Source organism: Elephantulus edwardii, unplaced genomic scaffold (genome assembly GCF_000299155.1).
Source record: "Elephantulus edwardii isolate Elephantulus edwardi_28Jun2011 unplaced genomic scaffold, EleEdw1.0 scaffold00008, whole genome shotgun sequence".
NCBI classification, from domain to species: Eukaryota; Metazoa; Chordata; class Mammalia; order Macroscelidea; family Macroscelididae; genus Elephantulus; species Elephantulus edwardii.
This window is the reverse complement of record NW_006399758.1, coordinates 1,821,579-1,835,617: the sequence shown is the minus strand read 5'-3', so window position 1 is coordinate 1,835,617 and position 14,039 is coordinate 1,821,579.

Sequence of the window (14,039 nt, the reverse complement as noted above, 5' to 3'; positions counted from 1 at the left end):
ATGCAGTAGTATATTTCAGTCAAGTGTGGCACCATGGTGGATGGCCAAGTAATTATCTGGTTTTCCAGATCGGATTTTAGATAACACAATGAGAAAACATGTGTATAATGTAGCTGGGATCCATTAGGGGGAAATAATTTGCAGTCATATCATCTGTCCACAATATTTTGGCAGTTTGTCCCCTGAAATCAAGTGGCAGTGGCTGAGCTTGCTCTGTGGCTCTGATTCTGAAGCTGTGGCACAGTGCTCTCACCTGGCAGTTGCTTCCAGCCTCACAGCAACAGGTTGTAATCACCCCGTCACACCATCTATTTTCAGCTCATAGAAAATTATTTTCCTTTCTTTCAAAAATACCTTTTCTCATTCTGTTCTTTTCCTCTTCACCTTAAAATTCTCTAGTAAATTTAAGATAAAGTGTAAAATAAACTAATTCATCTTAGTATCTTGTCTTAAAAATGACACTAAAAAATGTTTTTTTAAAAAATGGGAGAGAGAATGGCCTTGCCATTTGCTCAAAAGAGAACCTGCATTTGTTTTCATATGGAAATCAAAATAAACCAATTTCAAAGAACCAGTTCTAGGCTTGTTGGAATAAAGTGCAACCAATTCATTGTGTTTCCTTAGAGGCAAGGATGATGAGAATTCATCTCAGTTACTTTCAGCATATTTTCCAAAAAAACCAGTTCTTGGGGAGAGACACTGTGCTGGGAAAGGTGAGTGAAAGAAAGGAAGGTCCTCAATGATATCAATTGATGCAGTGACTGCCACATGGGCTTTAATACTGATTGTTAGGACAGTACAGGATAGGACCAAGTTTGGATCTATTGCTCAGAGATAGTGTCAGTGAGCTGCAGTCAGTTTGATGATACCTAACAACAATAGTCCCAGGCTGTGTGTGCACAGGGGAGAGTTATAAACTGCCTGCCCCCACCCAAAATTCTTTGATTCCTCTCATCAAGAAGTAGAATCTGGTTGGACTCCTCATTGCTTTGACTGTTCCACTTTGGCAGCAGTGATGCTATAGAATGTCTGAGGCTGGGCTGGAGCAAATTCTTCTGGTTCTTAAAAAAACATCTCAAAGGGTGCTCCCTCTTAGAATCAAGCTGCCATGCTGTAAGAAGTCCAAGGTAAGTACAGTCCATTACAGTTCCAGTTGAGCACAGCCTGAGGGCCATTCTAGCCCAGGTGCCAAATCACTGAGAGACAGAGCCATTGAGTAATTCCAGCCTCTGGCATTTGAGTGATGGTCTAGCAGTAAGAAACTGCACTGTAAAGGTGCATAGTACAAATCCACCAGCTGCTCCATGAGAAGATGTGCAATGAGATTAGCTGCCTCTGAAAACCCACTATGAGTCAGCTATGAGTCCACACAACAACAGCAGCTTTTGACAAACTACTACAATATGTCATGTCTAAATTCCTAAACAGAATTTGTAAGCATATAACAAGATGTTGTTATTTAATCCTCTAAATTGCAGAAAAGGAACTACAGTGGTCTAGTGGCAAGAAGCCACTTGAAGTCCACCAACAACTGCTCCATGGGAGAAAGATAGACAATCTCTTCCCTGTGTGTTAATCACCTCTGAAAACGCACTGGCAGGTCAGCTCTGGGTTGGTTCCAACTCAATGGTACACAATAGCAACAAGTGGCAGATAGTTTGTCATGCAGTAACAATAGCTAAGTGGGAGCCATCCAGGCCCCAATACAAAGGACACAACACCTTAAGCACAAGAGTGTTGGTCTGCATTACACAGGAGAAAGACAAATCACCTTTGCACTGAAAACACACTCAAAATTAAAGAGACCTTTTGACAGAAAGAGGAACTCAGGTGAGTGTCCTGTGAGAAGCACAGGGATAACACCAGACAATATTTACTAAGTGTTGGATTGCTAATCAAAAGGTGATCAGCAGTTTGAATACACCAGTGGCTGTGTGAGAATGATGAGACAGTCTCCTCCCACTAAGACTTACAGCCTCAGAAATCCAGTGGAGTCTCCATGAACCAAGCTTCTGCACCAGTGGCAGAAATGGGCCAGCTGAGCTCTGCACTCTTAACTCACTCCCAGGCTTTTGTCTCCCATCCTGTCAGGACTACCTTAACCTTTCCATCATGGGAAACGTTCTTCCGATAACTTAAAATAGTTGGGGGTAAAAATGCTTCTGAGAAAAGGTCAAGGTTACACAGAGCTGACACTCTCATTTCAGTAGTTAAGTACAACATGGGGGCTTTAAATTTATATTTATACTTATATAAAATTCATATTTGATACAGTGTTTGAGTTTGGTTGGGTTGGGGTTTTTTGTTGTTGTTTTTAATAATGGCTTTTAAAAGCAGGAAAGAGTGAATGGCAGCCCAGGATGTTGATCAGGTAAGGAGTAGCTGACACCACCCAGTCTTTCTCCAGATTCTCCATCATATCCAGTACCCCCTACTCCACCGTAAGGGACAGGGGAGAATGACATTTTCCTAAAACCAATGCTTTCAGAAAGAAGGGGATCTATTTCCAATAGAACATACAACATTTGCCCTTGAGGTTATTTTAGTTCCTCAGTTGTCCTTCTTGTATACAGTGGTTATGGAGTCAGGACCACGACCAGGCAAGCCCTTGAATATGTTTCACAGGATTATCTTCCAATGAGAGGTACTCCAAGTGCTTAATGATGTTCACTTCTAGCCATATAGTTAGTTGATCAAATGAGTTGGAGAGGGGTGACCAGCAGAATATCCACTCAGAGGAGACTGAGTCTCCTGCCACATGTGAAGATATGGTAGGTAAGGAAGATTCTTAGCTTGAGTCATCTTACCTTCGACGAGCAGCTTACTAGGGACTATGGCCCCATTCTGGACCACACAGTGTCAGTTTGAATCCAGGCTCTGTAGCTTCCTCTCTGTGCTGGCTCAAGCAATTAATCTGGGTCTTTTCCTCAAATAGACCAAATCACCAGCCATTACCACACTGATTCTAACTCATAGAGACCACCTGGATGTTAGAGGAGTAATGTGCACCAAAAGATTCTCATTCCTGATTTTGGAAATAAATTTCCAGGCTTTCTTCTGAGGCATTGGAGTAACCTCCCACCTTTCAGGTGGCAACTATGCACACTAACTGTGCCACCCTAGAAGAAGGCTAAAACAGACTGTTGTTGTTGTTGTTGTTGTTTTTGTTAGGTGCGTCGAATCAAGTACACCTAACTCATAGCGATTCTATGAACAACAGATCTGAACCCTGTTCTATCCTGTGCCATCTTCACACTTCCTGACACACTAGAGCCTTTTGCAGCATCACCATGTTAATTCACCTGGTTGAGGGTCTTCTTTTCCTTTGCCGGCCCTCCACCCTTCCCAGCATCATGTCCCTCTACAAGGAATAGCCCCTCCTAGCAACATGTTTAAAGTATATGAGGAAAATTCTCATCATTTTTGCCTCCAAAAGAGCATTCCGGCTGCACCCTGTCCAAGACATAGCTGTTTGTTCTCTTGGCCATCCATGGGATGTTTAGTGCACTTCTCCAACATCACAACTCAAAAGTATCAATTATTCTTCTGTTGTCCTTATTACTTGTCCAGATCTCAAATGCATAGCAAATGATCAGAAAGACTATGGCTTGAATCAGACTCTCTTTAGTCCTCAAACTAACATCATCACTCCTCAAAATTTGGAGAGATTCCTAACTGAAGACTTTTCCCAGTGCAATGCATCTCTTTTTTCCTTGACTACTGGTCCCAAGGGTGTGAATTGTGGGTCCAAGATGAATTTGTTGACAGCTTCAATCCCGATTCCATCCATTGTGATGGATAGACTATTGGACCAGTGTTAAGAATCTTTGTTTAAAAAAAAATAATAAATCTTTGTTTTCTTGACATTGAGATGCAATTCATACAGAAGGCTGCATTCCTTATCTTTTGCAACAGGTGCTTCAAGTCCTCTTCACTTTAAGCAAGCAAGGTTGTGTCATCTTCATAACGCAGGTTATTGATCTGTCTCCCTCCATTCTTGATGCCACATTCCTCTTCATAGAGTCCAGCTTCTTGAATAATTTGCTCAGCATACAGACTAAATAGATATGGATAGAGGATACAACCCTGACACACTTCTTTCTTAATTTTAAACCATGCAATGTTCCTCTGCTTTGTTCATACAACAGCCTCCTGGTCTAGGTATAGGTTTTGCATGAGCACAATTCAGGGCTCTGGGACTCTCATTCTTTCTCAATGTCAGCCACAACTTATTATGATCTACATAGTCAAAGGCCTTTGCACAGTCAATAAAGCATAAACATACATTCTTCTGGTATTCTTTACTTTCAGCCAGGATCCATCTGACATCAGCAGTGATATCCCTAGTGCCATGGCCTCTTTTAAATCCTACTGGAACTTCTGGTAGTTAACTATCTGTATATTTCTCTAGCAATTTTTTAATGATCTTCAGCAGTAACAGCTAACGCAGGTAGATGTTAACAAATTGCTACAGGTTTTTACCATACAGACTCTTCCTCATCTGTTAATGGGGATAAATATCGCATCTTCTTCCAATTGCAGTTGTAACCTATAAATGAATTAATATAGGGAGCACTCTATATTTACTATAATTTGTTTGCTTATTGTGGTTATTACTATTGTTATTGCTATTATATACTATCAAGCCAGAATTTACTCATAGCTGACCTTCCAGCTGATTTTCAGAGACAATGAATCGCACAGGAGGAGACTGCCCATTTTTCTCCCGTGGAGCAGCTGGTGGATTCAGAACTCGTGCCTTTGAGTTGCTAGCATAACTCCTTACCACAAAGCCACCAGAGTTCCCTATAGTAATCACTATAAGAAAATGATTTAATTTTTTTTAAGTAGAATAAGAGGAAATGATGAGTGCATATTGAGATCTTGAAACTTTGGAAACTCCCTCTGAAATCATTTTAACTGTCAGCACACATGCATTCTGAAGGTACATTCTGCAACAAGATAGAGCTCCTTATGTTGTTATTAATAAGAGCTGTGAAGTTAATTCTTACTCCAAGTGATGCTAAATACAACAGAAACAAAACCACCTGGTCCTGCGTTATCTTCACAATCACTGCTGTTTAAGCCTGTTGTTATAGCCAGCGTGTGAGTGCATGTTGTTGAGGCTCTTCCTCCTTTTTGATGACCCACTACTTGACTAAGCATGATTCTCCAGGGGTTGGACTGTCCGGGAACATGTTCAAAGTATGTGAGATGAAGTGCCTTCTTCCTTGCATCTAAGGAACATTCTAGTTGTACTTAATCCAAGACTAATTTGTTCTGCTGGAAGTCCATATATTCTTTTGCCAACATCATAATTCAAAGGCATTGTTTCTTCATCTATCTTCCTTATACATTGTCTACTTTCAAATTCATATGAGATAATGAAAAATATCATGGCTTGGGGCAAGCATACCTTAGTCTTTCATGTGTTATCTTTGCTCTTCAATGGTCTAAAAAGAGGTACTCTGTAGCAAATTTAGCCAATAGAAGATCTTGTTTGATTTTTTGATTGCTGATTCCGTGGGCATTGATTATTGATCCAATAAAATTAAGTCCTTGACAATCTCTATCTTTACTCTTTTTTATGATGTTGTTTGTTGGTCCAGTTGTGAGGATTTTTGCTATCTTGATGGTAAAATGTGATCCATACTGAAGGCTGTATTTTTTTTTAATCAGTTAGTGCTTCAAGCCACTGTGGCACTGATGTATCAAATGCAATAATAGTTACCCATGGTGGACAGTGTTTGGCCGATCCCAGATTAAAACAAGTTTAGAAGCAGGAGTGGCATCCACTTCCAAATTAGCTTGCCTCCAGAAATCCTATGAACTTGGAGAAATGATGAAAGTTATACAAGTGTTCAGGTCCTTCATTCAGAGGGGCACTATGAGTCATCTACAGCTCGACAGCACTCAACAACAACAACAGTGCTTCAAGTCTCCTTTGCTTTCAACAAGCAAAGTTATATGAGCCTTCCTCCTATCTTGATGCCATGTTTTTCTTTATGTAGTCTAATTTCTTAATCAAAAGAATGGCCCTCTATACTGGTCTTTAAATTTTTGAGAGTCAAAGGTTAAAGTTGTCAAGGATTTAATTTTATTGGATGAATAATCAATGCCCATGAAATCAGCAATCAAGAAGTCAAAGTAAGAGCCAATGCTTTCATCCCTGTATAAACTCTTACATGTGTATTGACAAGATGCCTTATAATTATGATGTGTGGGGTAAGTTAGCTGCTCCAAGGAGGCAAGGATTTTGAAGCTCCATGTTTTGGGTACATGGCCAGGAGGGACCAGTCAGTCTTTGGAGAGGGAGATCATGCTTGGAAAGGTGGAGGGATAGTGCAGGAGAGGAAAACCCTGGATGAGATGGATTGACTCAGTGACTGGAGAAATGGCATTAGGTCTGTCAAAGACAATGAGATAGGCTCAGGATAGGGTAGAGTTCAGAGCTAATGTACATAGGGTTGTTATGAGTTGCAGGCAATCAATGGAACAAATGGGTCAGTTAATCAAAAAGTACTTGAAAAATACTTGGGAAGAAAAAGCAAGGGATAGGTAAGGTGGATTTGCCTGCCTACCTGCCTGCCTAATGGCCTAATGCAGAGAAGCAGAATGAAGATGAAATGGACACATGGTGAATTACAAGGGTTATGTTATTTTTAAATTCTGTACCAAATTCCACAGTAGTATATCTTAGACTTTCTTCATTAGATATATCACTCTTCATTTGTTGATTTTTGTTGGATTGGTTTGTTGTTTGTTATTTTTTTCTAAAAAAAATTTAGATGAATGAATGGGTGATATAAAGCTCCAATGATAGGTGTGTATTTCCTCTATTTAAGAGATAAGTATGAAGGGGTGATTTATGTTTGTTTTCCCCCACAAACCTTCAAGATCTTAATTATGGAAATTTCTGTATTTCACCCAAATCAGTTTCCTGAGCAGGCTTATGCTGCTCATGCATATCATTACACCGCAAATAGTCTCTTCAATTTTCACTAATTTTTCTCTCTCATTTGATGAGCAATTTTCATACTGGCTAAGAAACCAGCTGAAATAGTTTCACAAAATACTTTGTATGGTAAATTGCTGAATTTCACATTCATCTTCTTGATATACCTCAAACTTGTTTCCTAGTTAAGAAACAAGCTTGACTTCAGCTTCCTTTTCACTTCTATCAGGATTCTTAGGTCAACTGCCTTTTCAAACCTATAATTAAAACCACAGAGAAATTAATTTATTTCATATATGCCACCATGAGATGCAGAACTTTGAGCTGTCAGTTAGATGTCCTATCTAAGGTTCTCTTCCACTACCCCTGTCTGTCAGTTTATCATACTCTGGAGCTCATATATTTCTGTGATGCTGGAAGCTATGCCCTGGATTTTTAAAATATTTATAGGGTCACTCAGGTGGACAGACATCAATGGAGATTGCAAACTAAAACGGACTAGGAATAAATATCTAGGAATCTACTTCTGGGAAACATCCAGTGAAAATTTAAGGGTCACAACAGACCATTGTCGAACTTAATTGCTTTGAACATATCATCAGGAGGGATCAATTGCTGGAGGAAGCCAACAAGGGACAATAAGGATATGGAAAGCCTCAGTAAGATTGTTGACACAAGAAACTCAAGGATGGGTTTGAACACGTTGATCGTGAATATGATACAGAGCCAGGAAACATTTCATTCTGTTGTACTAAGATCTCCTTGAGTCAGACAGAGTCAAGTCAAGGTAGCAAACAACACAGAGCTTTCACACAGATGTCAGGAGACACACCACTCTAAGGCATGCCTCATCAGAGTACTGACTGCAGCCCATCATGAAATTTGTACCCCACTTGAGTACTCATGAGAGATGTCTTCATTTATGTTTTTATCACTCTTGTCATCATATGTAAGACTCCTCAATAATGACCAAATCTCATATTTCAACCACCAAAAAAAAAATGACATAAATATTTTAAAATATTTTCTGTAAAGAAACTGAGGTGGAAGGGGGAGTTGATTTCCAGCATTTTTGTTCAGTGGGTTTAGTGCTGGCCATCTTTTTTCCCCCCAGGTAATTTAATGAAGTGCCTGTGAGAGACAATACCATTCTCTTTAAGACCTAAAGGAATACTGTCAGTAAGGAGTGTTGTCAAGTAGTGTGTGCTGTGAGATAGTATGTGCAGCACATATCAACATATCCTTGACTTCTGAGTTGGACTTTCAGTTCCAATTTACTGTGGATTGAATTATGCTCCCTCAAATATTTGTTGAAATCCTAGTTCCAATATATGTGGGAATAATCCTGTTTGGAAATAGGATTTTACTTCTTGCTTAATGTTGCTGTTACGTGCCATCGAGTCGAAATATGACCCATAGTGACCCTATAAACAATGGCTTTGAACCTTGCCCTCTCCTTAGCCAATCTTACCATGTCAGACATATTTGACACCATTGCCTCAGTCAGTGTGTCAATCATCTCATTGAGGGTATTCCTCTTCTGTGCTGACCTTCCAAATAAGATGTTCTTTTCCAAGGACTGTTTCCTCCTGGTGACATGCCCAAAGAATGTGAGGTAGAGTTTCAAATTCCTGTCCTCTAAGAAGTACACTGGTGTCACCTTCTCCAGGATAGACCTATTTGTTCTCTTGACAGTCCATGGTACGTTCAATCCTCTTTTCTAGTGTCACAACTCAAAAGGCTTTGATTCTTCTTCAGTTATACTTATTCACTATCCAGTTCTCAGATGCGTAGCAAACAATTGAAAAAGACGATGGCCTGAATCAGTTGTATTTTAGTCTCTAGACTGGTATCATTGCTCCTTACAATTATGGAGAGATTTTTGACATTAGATTTTCCCAATGCAGTTTGTCTTTTGATTTTTCTGACTGCTGATGCCAAGTGTGTTGATTGTGGATACAAGCAAGACAAAATCATTAACAACCTCAATCTTTCCTCCATCTATCATGATACTACTTATTGGCCTGGTGGTGAGGATCTTTATTTTCTTGATTTTGAGATGCCAACCATATTCAAGACTCCAGTCTTTTACATTCTGCAGTGAATGTTTCAAATCCTCCTCAGTCTCAATGAGCAAAGTTCTGTCATCTGCATAACACAGGTTGGTGATGAATCTTCCTCTAATCCTGATGCTATATTCTTCTTCATAAAGTCCAACCTCCCAAATGAGTGTTTCACATATAAATTGAAAAGGTATGGGAAAAGAATATATCCCTGATGCGCTGTTTTCTTGATTTGAACCATAGAGTGTTTCCTTGCTCTGTAATAGAACATACTTAAGTATAGTGGGTTAAGTGATCTAAACCTGATCATTTTTTTTTCATTATAAAGGTTTTAGACTAGATATAGAGACATATACTGGGAGAAGAGGAAGACAGAGACAGCAGTAGATGTAACCTGAAATAAAAAAAAAAAAGAAAAATATCTCCCTAGAAGATGGAAGGAATAGACAGAGTTACTGTACCAAAAAGAATAGCTGGCATGGTTCCAGTTCAGAAAGTAACATATGATCAAGAACCAAAAGTGATGAAGGAGAAGATTGAGATCCACTGGAGCCAGTAACAAAAAATAAGGCCTCGAGAACTTATGAGATACAAATTGAATTGTTTCAACAAACAGATGGAGCTCTCGATGTGGTCACCAGTTTATGCCAAGAAATTTGAAAGATAGCTACCTGGCCAACTGACTGGAATAGATTTGTATTTGTTTCCATTCTGAAAAAAGGGTGACACAGCAAAATGTGGACATTATCAAATAATATTATTAATATTGTATGAAAGTAAAATCTTGCTGAAGATTATCTAAAAATAGCTGCAAGAGTGCATCAACAAAGAATAGCCAGAAATTCAACCTGGATTTAGATAAGGTTATGACACCAGCGATATCATTGTTAATGTCAGATGAATCTTGGGTAAAAGTAGAGAATACCAGAAGGACATTTATTTGTGTTTTATTTACTACAAAAGCATTTCACTGTAATAATTATAACAAATTATGACTAACATTGAGAAGAATGGGAATTCTTAAGAACACTTAGTTATACTTATGTGAAACCTATACTTTGGCCAAGAGACTGCTGTCTGAACCCAGCAAGGAAACATACATGGTTTAAAATCAAGGAAAGTGTACAACAAGGCTGTATCTTTTCTCCATACCTATGCAATCTGTATGCTGAGCAAATAATTTTTTAATCTAGACCTTATGAAGAATGTGACATAGGATGAGGTGAAGACTCATCAACAACCTGCTTTATGCAGATTACACAACCCTGCTTCCCAAAGGCAAAAAGGACTTTAAACACTCCTGCAGAATATAAAAGATTATAATGTTCAGTGTAGATTTTATCTCAACATCACGAAAACCAAAAATCCTCACCACTAGACCAATAGGAAACATCATGATCATTGGAGGAAAGATGGAAGTAATCAGTGATTTCATTTCACTTAGACCCACAGTCAACACCCATGCTACCAGCAGTCAAAAAAATTTAAAAAAATGAATGGAAATCCAAATTCTCTGTAAATGTTCATTAAAATTATTAAAAAAATTAAAAAATAAAAAAGTATTGCTTGGGTAAATCAGTATGCCTTGTTTTGAGAAATCAAGGACCTCTCCAAAGTCCTAAAAAGAAAGGATGTCAGTTAAAGACCAAAGTACATCTGATTCAAGCCATGGTCTTTTTAATCACTTGATATTCATCTGAAAGTTGGGCAATGACTAAGGATGACAGAAGGAAATCCGATGTCTTTGAAGTGTGGTATTGGGAAGGGTACTGAATATCCTATGGACTGCCGAAAGAACAAACAAATATGTCTTGGAGAAAGTTCAGCCAAGGTGTTTCTTGACAGCAAGGATGGTGAAGTTCTGTCTCATATATTTTGGGCATGTTATTAAAAGAGCTGGTCCTTGGAAAAGAACATCATGCTTGGAAAGGTCAGTTAAAGAGAGGAAGACCCTCAACAAGACGGTTTGACACAGTGGCTAACAAACAACTGGCTCAAGTATATCAGAGATGATAAGGATGACACAGGATAGGGTAAGGTACAGATCCGTTGTTCACATGGTCACTAGCAGTTGTATTCAACTCAACAGCACCTAACATCAATACCACACTCGGAGTTTCTACTTCTAACCTGAACTGGGAGACAATAATTTCTGTTCCTCCAAAGTTATCCATTTGTGATGTTTATGTTGCATCACCTCTAATTAGCTTAGACACAAATCTGTAACTCAAAAACCAGTCTTCGATTTCTGGACGTGATTTTGAGGCTTGAGCAGATAGACCATTACTTGCTTTTCTGGAATTACCTTGCTTGGTAATTGCTGTTTTATCTGAATATTAGGATATACTCAACACTTCTAAAAACACTTCTTTTTCTCCTGCTAAGAAACAGATTTGGTTTATATTTCAAGTCTTCTAATAAAGCTTCCTCTAAAAAATCTTTTTCACGATCATCCTTGATGGTCCCAAGTTAAGTTCTTTTCCTTTCTCTTTGACTCTTATTTAACTTTCATCTTGGGCTCAGCCCAGCACTTACCTCATTTAAAACATTTTACTTGGACTGATGAATAAAAGGAAACCAGGAACCATGTAAATGAACCTTCACAAATGCCTGCATTTCTTTGTTGATAATAATGCCCAAGGTTGAAGCAGCACTTTACCTTTTCAAAGCAGTTCCATGGATAGTCTCTCCTTGGAGCAATCTGAAGTTAGCAATTATCTCAGGAAAGTGTTTGTAATTAATCTACTCAGGCTCTTGACTGCTGGGAGACAGATAGTCCTAAGATCTCCATTTAGTCGATTAGATGTACCTGGACTTCTAATTGCTACATAAGGAATTATTGAAAGAAACTAAAGTCTGGGGTTTCATTCAATTAAAAAAGTCCATCTTGAGTCCACTTACAGACACAGCACCCACCCTAGCTGCTAACTACTCGAATCCGAATAGCTCTCTGACCAAGCCACTTACCTACATATACCCACCGCCTTTGTAGTGACCACTTTGTCTTCATCAATTGGGCAGCATTGAGGCAGTTATCCTGTTTATGAAATAGAACTCAATGGTTGAAGCATTATTAGAGTTTCCCCCAGAAGCATGAGTATGAGGAGGCTCTGCTCTAGACCTATCTAGTCATATTTCCAGAGGATTTTTATGTACAGAAAATTATGGGAAATTCCAGCTTCATAGCAATCTCTATCTTAAAAAAATGAGGAGAAACCAATTCAATTTTATTATTTTGCAAAGTAAATACTGTCGTCTTCCCATTACAGATTCACTGAACTACGGAGAAAAAGATAATCATTTCCTTCCTGGATACTGGTATTTTTTTAAATATTTATTTCCCTAAACTTTTACAAAAAACGAAAGAAATAACTGCTGTTTGCTAGCTGTCATCAAGACAACTCTGATCCATGCCAATTCCTATGTACAAAATTATCTGTGCCGTCTTCACACTCACTGGTACGTTTGATCCATTGTCATGATCACTGTGCCTTTTGAGTGACTTTCATCCCAGTCTGCTCATCCTCCAGTACAATGTCCGACAGCATTCTGTTGTGTTCTAAAGGATTTTCAGTGGATAATTTTCATAAGTAGATCGCCAGGGCTTTTTTCCTAGTCTGTCTTAGTCTGAAACCTGTCCACTTGAGTGATCCTTCTGGTATTCAAAATATTGCTGACATGGCTTCCAGCATCATAGTAACCTACAAACCACCATAATATGACAAAGAAGAGACTGAAAATTGCACTGGAGCGCAGAGAAGCCAAAGCACAAGGAAGAATTCAAAATACTAAAGAGTTGAATAGTAGATTTCAAAAGGCAGCACGGGATAACAAAGCAAAATATTACAATGAAATGTGCAAAGAGTTGGAGTCAGAAAATCAAAAGGGCCGAACTCGCTCAGCATTTTTTTAAGCTCAAGGAACTGAAGAACAAATTCAAACCTCGAATTACTATAATCAAGGATGCTTTCAGCAGAATGTTAAATGATCCAGGAAGTATTAAAAGAAGATGGAAAGAATATACTGAGTCACTGTATTGAAAGGAATTGGAACACACAGAATAATTTCACGAAACAACATATGAGCAAGAGCCTATGGTGATGAAAGAAGTTCAGGCTGCTTTGAAGGAAATAGCAAAAAATAAGGCTCCAGGAATAGATGGTATACCAATTGACATATTTCAGTTAACAGATGCTGCCCTGGACGTACGTGCTCATCAAGTTGTGCCAAGAAATCTGGAGAAAAACCACTTGGCCAACTGACTGGAAGAGATCGATATTTGTTCCTATCCCAAAGAAAGGTGACCCAACAGAGTGTGGAAACTATAGAACAATCTCACTGATTTCACATGCAAGCAAGATTTTACTAAAGATTATCCAAAAACGACTGGAACAGCACATCAGAAGAGAACTACCAGAAGTCCAGGCTGGGTTTAGAAGGGGTCGTGGTACTAGGATATTGTAGCTAAAGTTAGATGGATCTTAGCTGAAAGCAGAGAATACCAGAGGAATGTCTATCTGTGTTTCACTGACTATGCAAAGGCATTTGACTATGTGGATCATAACAAACTGTGGATGACTCTGAGAAGATTGGGAATCCCAGAACACTTGATCATGCTAATGCGAAACCTATACTTGGACCAGGAGGCAGTTGTCAGAACAGAGCAAGGGAACACTGCATGGTTCAAAATTGGGTAGGGCGTATGCCAGGGATGCATCCTATCTCCATATCTTTTCAACCTATATGCAGAACAGATCATCCGGGAGACTGGGCTCTATGAGGAGAAATGTGGGTTCAAGATTGGTGGATGATTTATCAACAATCTGTGTTATGCAGATGACACAACCCTGCTTACTGAAACTGAAGAGGACCTGAAGCAGCTGCTGCAGAGGGTGAAGGACTGCAGCCTCCAATTATGTATTGAAGCTCAATGTCAAGAAGACAAAGATTCTCACCACTGGACCAATTGGCAGCATCAGGATGGATGGTGAAGAGATTGAGATTGTACACAGCTTTAGTTT